At 47.3% G+C, this 6,995-nt stretch overlaps 1 pseudogene; it reads left to right on the top strand.

The window, feature by feature from the left end:
- The first annotated feature begins 4,360 nt into the window (after positions 1-4,360).
- Positions 4,361-6,351, top strand: LOC130869251 (SH2B adapter protein 1-like; annotated as a pseudogene).
- Positions 6,352-6,995: the final 644 nt, after the last annotated feature.

The following is a 6,995-nucleotide window of genomic DNA, read 5'->3' on the forward strand; positions in this document are numbered from 1 at the left end:
TCTACAGTCATACCCCTAAAGCACCGTGATTTACAGTTTCTTTTAAAAACAAGTGAACCTGGGACTGGAGAGAGGGTTCAGCAGTTAAGAGTACTTTCTGTGTGGGGTGTCGTTATATACTCCTTTAATCTCACAGAGGTTAACAGATCTCTGTGAATATCAAGCCAGCCAAGGTTACATAGTGAGACCTTGTCTCAAAAACCAAAATCATGCCGAGCAGTGGTGGCGCACACCTTTAATCCCAGCACTCAAGAGGCAAGACAGGTAGATCTCTGTGAGTTCGAGGCCAGCCTGATCTACAGAGTGAGTGCCAGGACAGGCTCCAAAGCAACACAAAGAAACCCTGTCTAGAAAAACAAACAAATAAGCCCAAATCAAAACAAACTAACAAAAGAGCACTGACTGCTCTCCCAGAGGACCTGAGTTCAGCTGCCAGCACTGACAGGACAGTTCACAACTATATGTAATGGTAATCCCAGGGTCCAGTACCCTCCTCTGGCCTCACAGGCACCAGGCACACAGATGATGCACAGACATACATGTGGACAAAACACCCAACAAAAAATTAAAAATCTAAAGGCAAGTGAGCCATCATCCTGCCAGTCTGTGGCATTGACTCTAGAGAAGTGGGATTCTTACAGGACCTGCCTCATCCTCTCTCGTCTTAGGCACATCCCACATTTAACTTGGTTCAAGGACTATCAAGTCATACTTAAGAGGATCAGGAACAGTCTTGTGATTGTCACCATTTGAGCAAAAAGTCAAGAGCAGTGCAGAAAGGCAGATGACCCTTGACTTTTTCAGAGTGTCCTTCACCAATGTACTTGGCCTGCTTTTGTGCTCCAGGAAGGCTGGATGGGAGCTGAACCAGGGCTCTTGTTCTGCCTGTGGTAAGCCATGTTGTACCATGAGGGACTGGAGGGCATTGTTTATGCTGTGAGTTTGTGGGAACTAAACCTTGGTCAGGGCTCCAGTGATTCATGGTAGGGTCACCAGGAGAGAGGATCTTTTTCATTCTTACTGTGCCTTCGGGGCCACCACCCATCTTCTTCCCTCCATGAATGTGCTGCTGGCTTCCTTCTGCTTGTTACTCCAGGTCAGAGTCTCTGTTATGTGTGGTATTCATTGATTTGACAAACATTTTTTTTTTTTTTTTTTTGAGAGCAGAGCAGTCTTGACTGCTTTAGTCAACTGGTGTATATTTTAAACGCTGTTTTAGTGCTTGGTATACAGTTGGTGCACAGTAAATATTTGCTGAATGACTCAATGAAATATTTATTGAATTTCCACTATGTTCAAAGAGCATGCGGTGAAGACACAGTAATGATTGCAGACACTTCCCTGCCCAGGGGAGACCAGTATTATATAAGAGAGGTGAGTAACCTTCGGCAAGAGAGGCCAGCACAAGGTAGTGACGTTTCCGCCATGAGTGGTGGGGCATGCTTGTCATCTCAGTAGTGGGGAGGCCACAACAGGAGGACCAGGAGTTTGAGGCCAGCCTTAGCAACACAGTGTTTCTCTTTTCTTCTTTTTCCTGGGCCATGCTTTCTTTTCAAGAAGATTCTCTGTAGGCTTCAGGGGCTGTCAGACACTGTCTGTATCCCCAGACCCATGGCCCTGAAACAGGATGTTGCCCTCTGATGTATGAGAAAGCAGTTCCTTGATTTAGTTTATTCTGTTTATATCAGTCCTGTCCGATGTCCCAAGACTGTGCCTAGCACTTCTTTCCAGTCAGCCAGAGAGCCTGGAGGGACTGTGTCCAGCACAAAGCTTGATAAGTGGCCAGTGATTAAATAGAATCCAGGTCAGGGAGCTTGATGACCCTATGACGGATGTTTTACTCATGAATTAGTCAGTGACCTGTGAGCAATTCAAGATATAGGTCCACATTTCAACTTCAGAGAGATTCCATGAACTGAAAATGACTCCATGATTTGTTCCTCCCCCACCCTGCACCCCCCGCCCCCGCCCCCCGGCACCAGTGTGTAAAAGGAGAATGTGGTAAGAGGCATTCCTGAGGGTCGTGGCCACAGATACCTATGTGGCATTGACCAACCTGTGCAGTCTTTTGTATTTTCCATTCTTTCTGTCTTGCATATACTTACAGACTTTCTTATTCTCTTTAGTATGTTCAAGAGACTGAGATTTACGGGAGGCTGGATGGTATGAGAACCATCAGTGACATGTTCTATGGTCTCCTGTGATGTGCGGGGGACTCGGCCCTCCCCTTGCTACCTCCCTGCTCTGGCTTTGTCACCATCACTGACTGTCCATCATTAGCTTTTTCATTATTACAAAATCCTGGGAAAGAGATACTGATATATTTGCTTATTAGTCTCCTTGATTATTGATGATGACTTGATGAAATATTTTTTGCATTGTGCATGCGAGTCGAATTGTCAGAATAAATCTCAGCAAGTTGTTTTCCTATATTCTGGAAGGACATTGCATGCCATCCTGTGTGGAAAGTACAGAGGCAGTGGGTTTTAAATCTTACTACCTTCACTAAGCTAACATCTTACAGGCAATCTCTTATAGGTGAAAAATAGGCCATTGTGTTAAATGGTCCTTAAGGGAAGGAGAAGAAAGCCACCGGCAGTGCTCAGGCAAACTTGCTTGCCAGCAAGGGCCAGAAAGCTAGATGGTAAATGGTGGGATAGGTAGTTACTTTTGTTTGTTTGGTGATACTAGAGGATAAACCGAGGGCTTCCTGTTTTCAAATCTTGAGGTCTGCTACTGAGCCGCATCCCAGCCCTACGCTAATGAAGTTTAGACAGGCATTCTACTACCACTGAGTCACATTCTCAATCACTCAATGGTGCCTAGTAAACAAGAACTCTGTGACTGGGCCGGGCTGTTAGCCCCAGGAAACTCCACTTGGATGTTCAGCTCTTGTTAGCTTCCTATCACTGAGATGCCCTTTGTTTGAAAGGCTTCTTCTTGGCTTCCTCCTCAGTCCCATAATTTCTCTGAGTTTAACTAATTTGTTAGTGTGCCTCACAGAACTTAGGGAAACATTCATTTACATTTCCTGGTTTACTATATTAATAAAATATGGAATGTAGACCACATTCAAGAAATGACAAGGGCAAAAAGGACAGTAGAGAGTTTGGTGTTGAGACGGCAATAGCGCAAGCACAAGCGAGTGCATGCAAACTCACAGTGAATAAGCAAAACTGGCCAAAACAAGCTGTCAGCAGACCAAAAACATGGTAACTAATGATGTGCACTCCTAGCCAATCACAATACGCCAGCAGCGACTGACAGCTTCAAAAGAACCAACCAAAAAAGTTTCTGCGACAACTTAAATTCCCTAATCCTGTAAAATCCCTGACTTTTTTTTTTTTTTCAATAAGGAGCTCTGAATTGGAATCTCTGAGTCTGTGTCATTGCCTGTGTGTCTTCCCTCCCCCTGCCCCCAGGAGAATGGGAATTGCACAACAGGCAGCCACAATAAACCAGCAACAACTATAGCTGGCACCTATCATGGACGAACCTTTTCCTTCTGGTCGCTTTTTGGGTCCTTCTTACCCTCTTTTGGGGATTTTTTTCTGCTTGCTTGCTGTCCAGGCTGCTGTCCTTGTGCCGACTCTCTGGGGACATCTTGAGTTCACCCCCTCTGGCTGTTTACAATGAGTTGACCCCTATTTTTGTTTTCTAAACCCTTGGTGAGTTGGGGCTTTCTTTCCTATCCCTATATTTCCTTTTCTTACCCCTATTTTTCCTTCTGGTTAGGAACTCTCCAACTTGACTCAGTTCATCCTGGTAACTCCACATAAGGGCTGACCACCCAGGAGGTAGAACCAATAAAGGACCCTCCAACAGGTCCTTTTTACCCGGAGACACAGTGTAAACATATGGTTTCTGCCTAACAAATCTTGGAAGTTCCTCACTACAAGCAGCACTCCAAGCTCAGTTTGCAAACATTACTTTCCCTTCCATCCTTATCCTCAGGCGGACTTCCTAGCAGCCTGAGGGCAAATGATGACTTTCGCCTGGGGCCACTCTGGGATTGTCTGAAGGCTCTCTTGCTTTACCAGGAGTCCTGACTTCTCTTAGAAGTTTGGATTGTTGGACTTTCTCACCTAGTATCTCTTTCAACTAATCCAGTTAATTGACCATCTATTAAAGGCCATTAGGGAGGTGGCAGGTCTCTTCATTCACAGAAAGGCTTTGGCTGTTCAACTGCTGTTGAATTCCCTTTTCATTCTGGGATAGAAGCATTCTCCTTACATGGCAGCTTCTTCCACTAGCTTGATCCCGGAGCTAAGTAAGGGGATGGAGATGAAGTTGTTGCCATTCATCCTGTATCTTCTGGCCACTTGCTGCCCCTCCTCACAGGCTCTTCCTGGGGTCCATCATGAATGGTGCCCCTTTCCTGGAGGATGGGACCTTCCCTTCTCTGCCAGTGCTGCCACCACCCCCTCCCCGAAGTTGGCAAGAGTTCTGTGAGTCTTATGAGAGGGCTACTGCCCTGAATCTTGCCCACCATTTTTGCCTCTACTTGGTCACCCATCCTGGAACAGAAGCAGCCTTTCTGGCTGTTTTGCTGAACTGTTCCTGCAGCACTTCAAAGCTGAGGTGGCCAGGGCCTCAGGGTCACTTTCTCCAGTGGTCTGGGCCCTATTAAGCCCTGGTGTGGAGATTGCACCACCACATGACTTGACCTTTGAAAGCTGCAGGGTGGGCAGGCCCCTGGCTATGTTGGGCCCATCTCAATTTTCTGAGGACCTAGCTGGATCCCTTCCTTCCTCCGTCCCTTCCTCCTCTACAGTGTCCTCAAAGCTGAAGCTCAAGAACCGCTTTTCTCTCTGCTCAGTGGGTCGCTCAGTCAGAGGTTCTGAATGAGGCATCCTGCAGTAATGAGGGACTGTAGGCTCTTCCTCCCCAACTGGGCCTCTAGTCCTAGGAGGGAACAGCATCTCCAATTCCTCTGGTAGTGCTGGGACAGTTGGTAGGGGTTTGGCTAGTGATGGCACATCCCCTGGGGAGACATGGACTCACTGCTTTCAGAGGCTGAGATTGAATCATGGAGGGTGAACCTTGAAAGAGACAGAGCAGGAATGGTACAGAGAGAAGTACTGCTCAGTTTCACGAGGGCTGAAGAAGCTGCCCCTGATCCAGTAGGAGTGGGTCATGGAGGAGGGGCAGCTGGGCTGACCTCAGGGGGAGGAGGGCAACCTCAGTGGCAGAAGTGTTACCTACTGCTCCGAAGTGAAGAAGGAGGAGGGGGAAGTCACTTGGAGTTCTTCATACCACCCAAGGCATCCCAGCCCCAACTCAGCATTCCCTGTTCTGCTGTCACTGATGTCCACGCAGCCATGGCCCTAGAGATGCCATTAGTGGTTCAGGTAGAAGGACCTTCAGAATACATTGGAGACCACTGATGCACTTCATGTGAAGGCCTGGGTGTCTGACATCCAGGAGTGCCTAAGTCTAGGACCTTTCCCTGCTATCAGCCCCCATTCCATGACCCTTCCCCTACCCCTGGGACCTCCTTCCTCACAAAGGAAAACACAGACAGCCTGGAGTTGCCCTGCCTGAATCATTCAGCCAGAATCTCATGCTGGGACCCAGTGAGAGTAATGACCACCTGTCACAGGGGGCTTATGGGGACCTTTCCGAATGGCCATCAGCATACTTCTCCACTAGTTCTGTCTCCATTGCCGCCTCCCACTTTGAGTCAATAGAACTGTTTCCCCTAGAATTTCCCTCATACACACACACACACACACACACACACACACACTCACACTCACACTGAGGAGTAGTCCCCAGTGAGGACAGTTCATACTCTTTCAACCCCCTCCCTTCCCCTGAATACTCCAGAAACAACCACAGGGTTATTTCTGTTATAGAGGGAGTCAGAAGGCTCTGAGCAGGATCAGCCCCTCTCAGGATATCCTTGGTTCCATGGCATACTTTCGACTCAAGGCTGTCCAGTTAGTGCTGGAAGGAGGCACTGGCTCACATGGTGTCTCCCTGGTATGTCACAGTGAGACAAGACGTGGTGAATATGTCTTCACTTTCAACTTCCAGAGCAAAATCAAGTACCCTCTGTCACTGAATGAGGAGGATAAGTGCTGGGTCCAACATCTGTGGTTTCAGTCCATTTCTGATATGCTTCAGCACTTTGAGGTTCATCCCATCCCTGTGAAGTCTGGAGGCTTCAGTAATGTTGTCCTTGTCAACTATTTGCCCTCTTGGTGGCAGCAGGGCTGGGAGCAGGCTGGGAGCCATGCAGGGGTGTGTGAGGGTGACTGATGCTACCCCAATTCTCCTTATTTTGAGCAAGTACTCAGACAATGGGCCACGCAGCTTCAAACACATTATGATTGGTACTCATGTTAAAGGTGGTTCTTGACCCCTCAGTTTTACTCCAGTGGCACTCAGCCTGTGATGATGAAGCAGAGATCCAAGCCCATACAAACTTACAATTTGGACTTAATGTCACCCTCGACATGCTTACTGGCTGTGCACAATATACTGATCCTGTATCACAATCCATAACTGGCCTACATGCCTATTTCCAACAAGTGTCCAACCCAGCCTTCAAGGATCTCAAACTTTGTACACCCTATGGCAGGGAAGGTTATTTCTGCAATCTTGTCCAGCAGGCTGCAGAACCACTTCCTCAATTTTTGACCCATGTCACCAATGCTGTTGAAAAATGCATCCCATCTGGCCCTAGTGAAAGACCCGGATAAATCCAGGTCCCCCCCCCCACCCCCGCTGCAGGAAAAAATAGAGCCAAAAATCTAAGCAGGGAGAGAAGAATCAGAAATCTAGGATTAGCCGGTTCAGTGACTGTGTTTCAGGAACTAGCTGAAGATAAAGTTAGATTGTAATCTTGAGAATAATCTTGAGAAACAGGGAGTTTCCCCCTTGTGATTATCATTGGTATTTTTGGAATACTGTGTTTCAGGAACTAGCTGATTATAATCTTGAGAATAATCTTGAGAAACAAGGAGTTGTCCCCTTATGATCATCACTGG

This window comes from Chionomys nivalis, chromosome 2, assembly GCF_950005125.1.
Source record: "Chionomys nivalis chromosome 2, mChiNiv1.1, whole genome shotgun sequence".
NCBI lineage: Eukaryota > Metazoa > Chordata > Mammalia > Rodentia > Cricetidae > Chionomys > Chionomys nivalis.